Here is a 13,968-nt window from a genome sequence, read left to right as displayed (position 1 = left end):
AGTCTGTGAGCAGATGCCTATCATGCTTTGCCTTTTGCTATAAATATTTATCACTTAAATGTTGCCTGTATAATTTAAAAGGCCAGTATAAAAGGCAGCAAATGAATGTGCACAGCTTTAGCATCAAGAAGGTTAGTAAATAAATAACATCATCCTCAATTTACAGATGTGGAAACTGAGGTGTTACAACCTTGTTCAAGCCACAATCAGATTCAAGGAACCCACTGGGGCTAAAGCTGTTAATTTATATGTATTTATCCAGTAGACTCAATGCACACATAAAAATACCATCAGATTTGACGAAGTAGAGCTTTCATCTTTCTCCTGTTTCAGCTGTTGGGTTGCGTTGCAGTCAGGGATGCATTTTATGCACAGTGTCAAGGAGCTGCATATGTCACAAAGTGAGTTGGCTGATGCATATGTAAAAACACAGTTATTCTGGAATTGCTCCCCACATGACAGCACTTTTTCTGAAATTTAGCATCTAGAGGGGAGAACTGCTTCCAAACAGCTGTGATGGTCAGTAGATTGGGAGGTTTTGGTTGTTTGTATGTTTGGGGTTTTTTTGATTTGTTTGCTTGGGTTTTGTTTGTTTTGTTTTGTTTTGTTTTTTTTTTAAAGCTGACAAGCCCTAGGAAGCAGGAGAGTGCATTAAATGTAAAATCAGACCGCTAAACTGGAATTCTTAGCTTCTTGGAGAATTTTATTCCCATCTTTAAGATTAGTTTAACATACTACTTCTTATTTAATTTATTTATCATGAAGAAATGATGAAAGACAATTAGCAGTCAACCTTCCTTCTTTTACCTTTTTTTATTTTGCCTTGCTACTTTAAGTATAATTTCAAGATGATGTATAATAAAAAGCCTACTATGGTTGATAGATGAATTTTTTAGCCAGTGAAAAATAATGAAATTCCTTATTACCTTAAAACTTGCAGGAAAATGTTTAAATAATTCAATTTATTTAATTGAGAGCTAAATAATTAATATGTTCTTGTTGTTCACCTTTACATTCATTTATATTACTGCAGCAATTTATAGTGTGGAAATTCTACTCTCATCTTTTATTTTTTTTTTCCTCTCTCCTTATTTGGCTGGATTCTTTTAACTGAAAGACAATCCCTTCAACAATAAATTATGAAAACTTTAATAAAGAGGAAAGCTAGTTAGATATTTAAATGTATAAATCTCACTCATCTGACATCCATTGTGTCATTTTATTTGTGACATCAGGTTTGCCTGTTTGGAATTTCATATTTCCAAACAGAAGAGAATGTAAGAGTTCTAATTCAAAGCATCAATCACAGAAAATGAACATAACCTAATGTCACTGCTGAATCAGGCCATCAATTTATTGCTTTGTAAAAGCAATCAGCAAGCTATCAAGCAATAAAGTGTATGAGATAAGTGCTTCTTTTGAGACAGCACAGCCATTGACAATGATATACTGATGGAGAATAGCAACTATTTTCCAGCATAGTATGCCTATTACTTGTTAAAAGCTCTGAACTGTTCAACAGATGTGAAATATGTTTCTTATTATTATGGACCAATCTAGTTTGTTTAATAGCCTTGTGTGTGACTTAGATTTGCTGTCGTATTTAATGAGGTTATATTTGTACTCTCTGGCTCTTTTGTTTTAGTTGAGGAAAGTATGACTTCAGTTTTTCACTTGATTTTCCAAGGAACAATGAATACCTGGACAATGTTTGTTTCACTTGCTTATTATGGAAAGTTCTACAGAGCAAATTGCAGAGCCATTCAAATCCTGTCACTGTACCACAAGAACAAATATTTTACACTGTGCTAACAAGATGCAATTGAGTTTTTCATAGACATCTAAAATGCACGCCTTTAGTAGTGATTTTTTTTTTCTTCTTCTTTACTCCCATCTCCTGTTTGCTTGTGATAAAAGAGGGAGATAGAAAAAGAGTAGGATAGCATATAGTCAGCTCACCTGATCTGTGCTGATGAAGTGCATATGTTATATTGGTATAGTGAACCCTGCAACTGTTATCTGCTCCAGGCAGGAGGTCTAGAACTAACAATCTCATCTGTGTCATCGATGCTGGGAAAAGCTGATGTGGCCTCAGTGACAATGAACGGTTAGAAATAAAGCATTAAAAAAGTCTTTGCTACTCTTGATAGGTCCTAAAGGATTGCTGTGGTAGTTGGTATCACACAGTTAAATTTACTAGCCTGCTATCAGAAGGTCTGGTGAGATTTCCAGCAGAATTTTTAATCACTTAACCTTTCCCATTGCATTAAGATCAGCTGTCAGGGGCCTCCTTTCTTAATGATTAATAAAAACCTCCATTGTCTCCACATTTTCTTTACCTTTTAAACTCCAGTATATTCCTAGAACAGTTTTGTATCCCAGGGAATTAGTAGTCCCATGTTAAGATCATATCTTATTTGCCTAAATGCACAATTTTAAAAATGTGAATGACTGTGGCTTAACCCACTGTTTTGTGCTAACTTTTGGTAGGATTTAATGTGGGGATTCCTAGATAAAGAAAGTTTAAGTTTCTCAATTATAAATAAATGAAGGATTTTCCTGTATAGTCAATCAATATATGGGGTTTTTGACTTTGAAATAAGATGTTTGTTATTTTTTCCAGCTCTGTTCTAAAAAGTGTATATTCAACTCCCATTTACAAATATGAAATAAATAAACATCACAAAGTTCCTTTGAGGATAAACAGTATGGTTATTAAATTAATAAAAAAATGAAAACTGAAGAACAGTTATGGTAACATTCTCTTACAGCAGCATAGTGAAGGGTGCCAGACTAGGAATAGGAATCACCGATCCCCACTCTAAGTCCTTTTCCTCAGTTGCAAGGAGTTCTTAAAACACACTTTTAACTGTCTCATTCAAGCACTGTCTTATGGTACCTAAGGTGACATGGTCAACAGCTTTCTCATACTGTTTTTTCTCTCAGGAAGCTTGTGAAATTTTACATTGAAATGTGCTGTGTTCATACTGTTAATTTTCTCTTATTTAAAGAGATGAGTGTAATACTATATATCTATTCTAGGCAAAGTAAGGTCAAATATATGCATTTTGAACTTTATGCTGGAAGTGATAGTTGTCTTTGATTTCCATGCAATCTCACTCATCAGTTTTTGGACATCTCTGAAGGAAATTTTGTGCCTGGTACAAATGGCTTTCAGGTTATTGTCCACTTCTCTTATCCCTCAGCATTGAATCTCCTATTTTGAGTTTCTTTACCATCCTGTAAAGACACTGCTAATGAACACAGGAGTAGAAAACACTTCTATTTTTATAACTCTGGGCATGGAAGTTCAATAAATAAAGGTAATTAAAATGAAATTTCCCACTGCGTAAAATTTCTGTTATACGTGTGCAATTAAATAGCATTGCACTACTTGAATATCTGCTTTATAAAACTCTGATCAAGAGACTGAAAAAATAGAAAGCAAACACTGGGCAATTCTAAAAGCAAGGTGTTTTTCTTTTCTTACCCATTCTAATTGAAAGTACCTCTCTTTCTCCCACCATTGAGCTTCTCCTCTATAATTTCCTTGTTTTAGGAAGAACTTCCTCCTGAAACATAGAAAAAGAGGACCATTTCGTAGGTGACTACAAACAGCCAAATTTTAGAAAACACTTCTCATTGAATAGGTTCTCTGTTTTCACAATGCCTCCAGTTCAGATTTAAATTTCTAAGTGTTAGCTAAGTAACATAGTTAGGTAAAGGACAATTAGCTGAAACAGGCTTCAGAAAGCTTTAAACACACAGGACACTTTGAGGTCTGGAACAGCTGAGTCTGATTTTGCCAAAAACTCAGGCATTTTTTGAAGTTATCGCTCCATTTACCCATGACTTTCTGGATATAAATGGTTTTATCAAGAGGTTGGCTGGCTGAAGCAAGTACATTAAATATTGTGGCCTGATGTCAGTAACCCTTGTGAAATAGAAGGGAAGCTATCTAGGGAAGTCTTTAAGAAATATGTTTTAAAATGTTCTTACAAAACATCTCGTTACAAATCTGAGATGTGATTCTGTGAACCTAAGTACATTTTGCTTTCAATTAATTTTTAATCCATTTGTCAAAAAAAAAAAAAAAACCAAAAAACCAAACCCAAACTACTTTTAAGTATCCCCTATGGGATATCACAACTTTTATTCCTCTTATGTTTAACTGCAGCATTTATGTTTCTGCTTGATAGCACAGGGTCAGCTAAATTCACACTGTACATCTTTTTATCTTGTTATGTGTTAAGAAATCTTATTAAAACCTCAAGTATGCTTTTAATATAGTATTGTTTGAAACTTCAGTAATGCTTGTCACCTAGGACTAGGAAGCAGATTTTGAAGAAATAAGGGGGAAAAGTTATTGCATATATTGCTTGACTCCAATGTTATCTTTTCAAAATGATAATTTTCTAGTTTTGTCTGTTTTCAAAAGGTTTACATGATATACAAAAGTCATTCTCTTTCAAGAATAACAGTGCCTACACAATGCTATTACATATTGGTTTAGCTTCACTGATAATTTAATACTTGTAAACAGTTCTTCTGTAGACATGTCCTGACATTACTTGCCTTTCCAGCTTTACATTAAACACTAAAATCTAATGGGATATGTAAGCTGGTAATGCTTATCTTTGTACTGTCAGGACTTGGGATTTTTTGAGTTTTCCACGGAGAGGCCAAGTCTTTGAAAGAGTCTACTTGTCCACTCCACGAAAGAAAATCAGTTTGATGACCTGATGGTTGGTACACCAGGGGATTTTATTTATTTATTTATTTATTTATTTATTTATTTGTTTATTTATTTATTTTTAACTACTTCTGCATATGTGCTTGAGGAAATTAGGTTCATAATGAAAATAAGAAAATAAACTTATCTCTTGCAAAACAAGTGTTACTGAGCACCAAACAAGAGTGGCTTCTTGCTATTTTTTTGCTTGTGTTACAGATTTAATGATCTCTTCTGGCCTTCCATCTACATACTGATGTCTAAAAAAATGTTTTAATAAAATTCATTTCTTTAGTTTTAAGTATCTTCAAAATTAATTCAAAGTCATACCACAGAAAATTAAAGAGCCACACTTATTAAAACCAGCAGAATACATTACCTCATAGGAAAACTTAGATTAGTAAACTCTTAAAGCTTTTAAGTAAGTTTAACATTTGTTGCTCGATGGATTCATGCTTTTGAGAGAAACTAGGAGAATCCACTGTCAGACATGCTATGAAGAACTAGATGAGGGAAGAATGCTTTCAGCTTATGCAATGATCCATTAAAAAGTATAAATGCTTGCAAACAAGAAACAGAAGAACTAGTGAAATTAAGTTTCACTTGGACTATACTTTTAGGAGGCAGATAGGAAACAAGGAAACTTGAAATGATGAGGAAAATGGTACAGAGATTGAGAAAGATTATTAACAAGAAAACAGAAGAAACTTCTAATTTATTAACATTCTGCCTGTCCCTCCACAAGAACTGAAGATATAATTGGTTGTCACAAATACATGGCCTTGTGCTATTCATGATAAGAATGTGTGGTTTATATGTCTCATCTACGAGGTTCTGCAAAGAATATGCCCTCAGCACAGAGCTCTGCCTCTTTTTATTGTTCAGGTTACAGCCATCTATGATGTAGACTTTGGAGGTTTCTGATTCATTTCCCTGTGCTCCAGCCTCCCGAATAATCCTTTCAAAAACACCCAAATATATGCTTCTAATTTGTATGATGCAATTGTGTACTACAGCAGCAGCTTTAGCCTGTTTTCTTGGGAAATTTTTGATGCCTCTGTTTAACTTCCCAGCTTTGCAAGAAAACAGCAGAAGAATTAAACAGTTCTGCCAATTTTACAATAGGCATTTGTTGCTGACAAATGATGAGACCTTCACTTTGTGAAATGGCTTTCTTGGAAACTAGCCTTTGCAGAAAGACACCTACTTTATTCCTCTGTAAACCTGGTCTTGTGCATGAGTGTCAGAAAGCCCATACTGATGCAATCAGAGGCCTCATTGGAATACAGTCTGTAACAAATGTAGGTTAAAAATGATGGATGATTCTACCTCTGGGCAAAACAGCAGAGTGAGGACTTATGATTGCTTTCAGGTGGTGGGGCTTTTTTCTTCTTTTTTAATAATGATTCTAAGACAATGGAGTTAATTTGCTCCCTATCAGTCTTATGAAATCTCTCTCCTGTATCCTTAACGGTCAGTGTAAGTGCATCATAGCTGTAATATTTCTCAATAGTCACAGAAGCCCTGTACAATGAGGATAATTGGAGAATACTTTTTGTGTAATAGAAAACCTAACTTGGCATTCCGCAGTCTGTTAGCCCAACCCTGCTAAGAGAACTGAATCTATGCCTTTAGGTCAGTAAACTAGTTAAAGTCCAAATAAAAGTACAAGCAACCACATAGCCTGTTAAACAGGCTTCTTCTTTTAAACACCTGTTTTCTTGACCATAAGTGCCACTAAAAGCAAAGGAGCGAGCTGGAGGAGGTTCTTCTCCATCCTGATGAAGCCATCTAGAGCACTTGTAACTTGGGGATTTGTTTAAAAAGTACTCTTACTCAACACCTACACTTTCCCAAGGGGATGCCAGCCAAGTTTGAGTATTTGTCCAAAGATTCTTCTGCTTATTACACTTTTGTCCTAAGATTTCAAGATTGTAATTTCTTATCTTGTATGCCCATTTTATAGCTGTTCTAGAAATCTTAATCACCTCTTTACTGAAATTAGATAACAGGCTTGTAACTTGGGATAGTCACACAATTTGGAAATCTTTGTTTAAAGAGGGATTCATTTCCTGTAGTCATGGATACGCCTCAGCAAATGCTCGATAGTCTATTTACCTTTTTCTCTTTTTGACTAAAAGTCCTTCTTGAAACAAAGCAAAGTAGTTTTGTTTGCTACAAAATGCACTACTATTATACCTGATACCTCTGCAACTGGTACAAGAAAAAGAAAACTTTAAATAGCCATTTTCTGCTCTGAAGAAAACTATTATTCTATGAATAACCTTAAAAAAAAATCAGAACTCTGCTCTATGTGTACCTTTAGCACAAAAAGAGGGAGACTGTATGCAACATTTAAGTTGTTGAAGAATTACTTGCTGATATAGATGCTCAGCAGTGTAAAATTTGTACAGCATTTGTGTATTTTTTCTCAACTTTTAACAGAGATTCACAGGGTTTATTTTGCAGCACTAAAGCATGCTAAACACAGTACTTATCAACTGTATGAGCAGGTGATTTTTGTCATGTCTTGTAGAACTTGTGGTTGGATCTAAGTAAAACCTCCTTTATGCCCTTGATTTAAATTTTTTTCAGTTTTTCTTTCCTGACTGAAAATTTTGAGAGATCTGTTAGTGGCCATTAGCTTCTCATGCCTTACACAAATTGTACTTGCATCCAGAATTTTTCAGATTTATAGGCAGATACCCCATTTTGAAGGTAATCTATATGTGCAGTAAAGTACCCTGTTGTATAACAGCAGACTTAAGTGATTTAGAAAAACATAGTATGATGCCACAGCCGTCACATCTCTAACAGCTTCTATGCCTCATAATAAATGACTGCTACTATATTTAAAGTCAAAATAATTATGTGCCTGAGAAAATGGCCTGTGGTAAACAAACTTCTATGGCATAAGGAGAAAAGCAGATGTCTAGTTAAAAAATTAAAATTTCATAACACCTAGTATGCTAGATAGTCACAATTCTGTCTTCACCACTTCACCAGAAAATTATAATGTATTTATCTTAAGATCATTTTTCATAGATTTATGAGTCAATGTATTTTTCCTAGGAAGGTTCAAATAAGTTCAGGGAAAGGGGAAAATTATTTTTCACCTTTTCCTTAATCATTTGTGCTTATGATTCACTTGTGTTCACATGTGCTCAAAATGTCTGCATCTCTTATTTGATATGTGTCTATATTTTACTGAACCAGGTGTAGAGCCTAACCAGCAAGACATTAAAAAGTATAGTGGTGGTCACCTCTAGATTCATGTTTAAGGTTCATCTTTCTTGAGAGTACCTCAGTAGTAAAGCATTAGAAGTTATTTTTTTGTTCTTTTTTTCCCCACCATTCCTTTCCTGAGTAAGAAACCTTGCTCAGAATAACTGCTTTTTAATAGCTAACAACTAAGAGCATAAGTAACCAATTATCAGAGATTAGGACTGACAGAGACAGGTAAACCAAGACTAGGAGATCTATTTGTGAGTTTGCTTTATTTGCTAGAGGTCAAATTATAATTGAAGATAGACACAGCTTCAGTAGTTACAGGGTTTTTGTAACATTTCTAAAGTAATTACTTCTTTGAAACAAATGTGCATGAGTGAAATTTGTGCTACTGCAACGTCTTTCTTCATTAAGGTATCTACCTAATTCTACAAGGATTTCTTATCTGTTCACAAGATTGATTTGAAGACCGACATCTGCTTAAACACTTTGCTCAAGAGAGAAGACAAGCATTCACTTAAAGTTATTTGGAGAACTAGCTGGAGTTTAGCAAATTTAATATACAAGACTCATTAGAGAAAAAAGTTGGGTTTTTTCCTTTTTTTTTCTTTTGACAAAATGCAGTGACAAAGAATCTATCTATAAGAAAGTCATGTCAGAGATGTGCTTTGGTGTTAACAGCAGGAATATTGCCTCTTTGATAGGGCGCCTATATTGACCTGACCCTTATAGAATTACAAGATGCCGATTTTATTATTCAGTAGAAGGTAGATCTCTTCCATACATGTTTTTTACTTCCTCTTAGATGTGTTGTGTGCAGACTTTCTGATTCTCACAAGACCCCACAGGGCTGTGGAGCTGGCTCTGCTCTTCTTCCACTGAGGTCTGATGGGCTGAGGGTGTAGGAATCAACAACTCTTTATTATGCACAGGTGCACTGGCTGATTTTAAAAGACCAGAAGAGATGTGTTAGAGCTTTTATAGGAGACACAATTTTAAATATTAAGTCAGAAAACTTTTCCAAGGATCTGGGACTTGCTCAAATCCAGCTAAAGGGAATAGCCCTTCGAGAGCAAATTTGATGATACTTGAAATAACTACATATGACACAATGAAACTTCACCTCTAACAGAACTTTGTTACTGGCATAGATTGCTTTTATTGCTTGCAGATTAATTTTTATTTATTTAGTTATTTATTGAAGGCCACAAAGGTCTGGTACTGAAATACTGAATGATCACTGCAAAAATTAACCATCAAGAACATTCCCAGATACAGATTTCTCTTGGTCATGACACCCTAAAATTGAGCCAGGTAGGTGTTGTTATGAACACATAACTAAACATCCCTGCATTATCAACACTGTTTTCACCACAAATCCAAACCATAACACATTGTCCTGGTTTAAGCCCAGCCGGCAACAAAGCACCACAAAGCTGCTTGCTCACTGCTCCCCACCGACCCCGGTGGGACAGGGAGGAGAAAACAAAGAAACGCTCGTGGGTCGAGACAAGGACAGGGAGGGATCACTCACTGCTTATGGTCACGGGCAAAAGACGTCTCAGCTTGGGGAAAAAACAGAATCAATTTAATTTACTACCAATCAAATCAAAACAAGGGTATTAGGAAGTAAAACCCAACCTTAGATCACCTTCCCCCCACCCCTCCCTCCTTCCCTCCTCAACCCCACTCCTGGTTCTCTCCACCTCCCTCCCTCAGCGGCGCAGGGGGACGGGGAATGGGGGTTGGGGTCAGCTCCCCACACCTGGTCTCTGCCGCTCCTTCCTCCTCAGGGGGAGGAGGACTCCGCACTCGGCCCCTGCTCCACCGGGGGGTCCCTCCCACGGGAGACAGTCCTCCACCAACTTCTCCAAGGCGAGTCCTTCCCGCGGGCTGCAGGTGGGCCTCTGCTGCCCCGCTCCCCTCCATGGGCTGGGGGACACAGCCTGCCGCCTCACCACGGGCTGCAGGGGCAAACCCTCCTCCCCGCCTTCCTCCTCACTGACCTCGGTGTCTGCAGAGGGGTTCCTCTCACATCCCACTCCCCCCACTCGCTGCAGGTTCCCCTTCCGAAATCTGTTCTCCCAGAGGCGCTACCGCCGTCGCTGACGGGCTCGGCCTGGGCCAGCGGCGGGTCCGACTTGGAGCCGGGGAAGCTTCCAGCAGCTTCTCACAGGAGCCGGCCCTGCGGCTCCTCGCCCGCTACCAAAACCCTGCCACACAAACCCAAAACACCGATACATCGTACTATGAAAAAAAGTAACTCTCTCTAGGCCAAAATCAGTACGCTGGAGTTTCCTTTATGTTCACTTCATTATGGTTTGTTTGGGTTTTTTGTTTGGGGTTTTTTTGTTTTTGTTTTTTTTCTTTTCAGAAAGTAGCTATCAATTAACACAACAAACAGAGGCTTTCTGTGCAAAGGAGCTTTCTACATATGAATGTTTTATTCTTAGGATGACCAAGAAGTAGTAGATATGCAGAAATATTAGAGCCCTGGGAGCAGTGTCCCCTTTCAGTCCCCACCATTTCCCAGAACTTGCACAGGAAACTCAGCTGTATTTCAGATGCAAACCTGAAAAATTTGTCATGTTTTGAATTTTTTCTTCTTCATCTTGTGATTTTCCAAGACAGCGGGACTTCCAGACTGTTCTGTCTGGTAATTCATGAGGCAGTTGCAAAGGTCTAGTTACTCAGGCAAGCTACCAGCTTCCTCTTAGCTTGATTAAAAATAATGGAGTTGTAAAACCTGGTATAATTCAAAATGGTCCTTTGATACACTTTTTTCCTGAAGACTTAACACCACCTTTCCCATCTTTTTGCTTACTACAGACCCCAAGAATTTCAGTACAGGATGAGTGACAGAATCGAGGTTTTTCTCAAAATGGAGAGTAAGTGAGACCTGTGAAAGCACACTATAACATCTCTTCTTTTGCCAAAAACATCAAACTTATCACAGGCTCATACAGTGGCAGGGTTTAAAGGTAATTCTAATTCTCTAAATCTGTTCTGGATTAAATCACTTAGATTAGGATCTCATGTATGGGTGGTAGAGCATTACTCTGATGGTGGTTAGTCCCGATGATCCTGGTCTCCAATGTGAGGGGGAGAAGCTGGACCCTGAGCAGGGAAGGGCACTGATGGTTAGACATTGGGATGGCTGGTGGGAACATGGTTCCCATTTGACCAGATGGCACCGTTCTTATTCTAGGACAATTCCCATTAGAAATTACTCTTAATTTCACAATGGTCATCAAATTTATTAGAAATCAAAAGGCTCATGATATTACGGCTTTTGTTCTTAATACTTAAATTGAAATCAACAGTGACACTAATGAAGCTTAGCTTTCTAACAAATTATATGTCATTCATCTTCCCCCATTTCCCAGCCCCATCAGGAAAAGCACCACTTTTCCTTCTGTCCCTTATTATTCTATTATTATTGAGGGGATACCCTCAAATCCTCTGTCCAAATAAATTCCATTATATGGCCAATTTTGGCCTCATTCTCTTTGTATCCAGTACTGTCGTGGTTTAACTCCAGCCAGCAACTAAGCACCACGCAGCCGCTCACTCACTGCCCCCCCACCCAGTGGGATGGGGGAGAAAATCGGGAAAAGAAGCAAAACCCACGGGTTGAGATAAGAACAGTTTAATACAACAGAAAAGAAGAAACGAATAATGATAATGATAACACTAATAAAATGACAACAGCAATAATGAAAGGATTGGAATGTACAAACGATGCACAGTGTAATTGCTCACCACCCACCGACCGGCACCCAGCTAGTCCCCGAGCGGCGATTCCCCGCCCCCACTTCCCAATTCCTATACTAGATGTGACATCACATGGTATGGAATACCCTGTTGGCCAGTTTGGGTCAGCTGCCCTGGCTGTGTCCTGTGCCAACTTCTTGTGCCCCTCCAGCTTTCTCACTGGCTGGGCATGAGAAGCTGAAAAATCCTTGACATTAGTCTAAACACTACTAGCAGCAACTGAAAACATCAGTGTTATCAACATTCTTCACATACTGAACTCAAAACATAGCACTGTACCAGCTACTAGGAAGACAGTTAACTCTATCCCAGCTGAAACTAGGACAAGTACTCTAAACAGTTAGCAGAAGTTCAGCATAAATACACGGTGATAAAATTTTCCTAGAAAACTTGAAACAAATGGGACCAAAAGACTAAGATGCCTCTACTGAACAGTCTCATAAGCTTGTTATTTTGTTGTTCAATATTGCTTTAGTATTTCTGAATTTGTTTTCATCTCTTAGTTTTTATGAAATGAGTATTTTTATGATTTTTCTGCTTTTTATTGGTGGTGTTGGAAACATTTATTAACTGGAAGCATATTGAGTAGTAGAAATTATCATGAAAAAAGGAATTGCAAAGAGCTTAAAATTCATTTCAAAACTTAATAACAAAGGGAGTTTGCTGAGTCATTGTAGAAATGTAGGAAGGGTTTGTGGGGAAAGTAACCTGCCTTGGAAAACCACTGTAGGTGTTTCAAAAATGTGGGAAAATTCAAATGGGAATTCAAATTAAGTTCTATTATATAAACAGGCTTCAAACAGAGGCTCAAGAGCCTGAGAGTGTGTGGTCAAGAAGCACTATTCAGCTGAATACAGAAATCCCCAAATTAGCAAAATCTGCTTTTGCAGACCAATGAGTATTTTTTTTAGAACTTTGATAGAAAAAAAAAAAAGAAATATGTCCGGCAGGATATTTTTAAATTTAATGCTGTCTTAATAACTTTTAAACCTGGTTCTCATTACTCAAACTGAAGTTTTATAAATATTTTAGGGCAAAGCTTGATATGTAGTAGAAATTTTCTTAATGCAGACATTTAATGCATATATTTATGAACATTAATATCACCTAAGTAGCATCAAAGTTTGCTTCCTTTTAAAGTCTGTTTGATAAAAGGTTTGTAGTGAATATTTCTGTATTTTTTTAGCCACCCACTCCCTCATCACATGCAGAACCTCTCAATCTTTCTTTTTGTCATGTTTACCTCCATCACATACAAATACAGGCTCTGTTAGTTTTTGTCATGAAATGAAAATGGACGTATTTGCTGAAGCAGAGTTTAACCAGTGATATTTATCTTAAACTACTGAAACCCACACAAAACTTCCTGTACCATTAGTTCTGCGGCTTTGTGTATAGACATGGAAATTCTTGTACACAACAGAAGAACTGCATTTTGGAGCCTTTCAACAGTAGACATTAACAGTAGAAAATATTCATGTTTTTACCCTCTACCCTGCAAATAATGCCTAAGAGTAATCTTAAAGTATGATCGTGCCTAAAGTATTTTAAATAAATAAATAACCCACAGAAAAAGAAAGAATAAGGAGAGTGTTTGAATGTTATTGTTATTGTTACCTAATGTCTTTGGGTAAAAGAAGATACTCACTTTCTTTTTAGGTTGTTGTAGAAGAGATCTATCGAACCTTGTAGAAACCAGAGAATTGCTGGGAATGGAGGGCTAACAATATTCTCTTTAAAGGCCCTTGTCTACCTTGTGAGCTTCTGTGGTAGCACAGGTAAGATGTGTCATAATATAATGAAACACGTAGTAGTAATACAAGATTAGAGAATGATCATTAAAGTCTTTGCAGCATTGTAACTATTGTTTGTGTCTGTATCTTCATGATCCTCATGGTGGTTTGGTTTGGTTTTTAAATGCTATATCCTTACAGTGTTAGAAGTGTTCATTGCACAGTCATAAGATAAACATTAATCAAACAGCCCTTATGAAATGTTTTGTCATTATGTTCTGAGTTACATAATGGCAAGTTAAAGAACTGACAAACTGTCTAATTAACAGTCTTGTTTCAATACTAGCTGGTACTGGAAGAAAGGACATTACATCAATTTTGTCAACATTTGAAGTTTTCAGAAAACCAAGTTCATGTTTTCCTGTTGCTCAGGCATTTGAGACCATCATCCTGACTTCAACCTGCTGTTAGGCATTGCACAAGTTCTACTAGGGAGGCTGT

Source organism: Aquila chrysaetos, chromosome 4 (assembly GCF_900496995.4).
Source record: "Aquila chrysaetos chrysaetos chromosome 4, bAquChr1.4, whole genome shotgun sequence".
Taxonomy (NCBI): Eukaryota; Metazoa; Chordata; class Aves; order Accipitriformes; family Accipitridae; genus Aquila; species Aquila chrysaetos.
Note: the sequence above shows the minus strand (reverse complement) of the source record.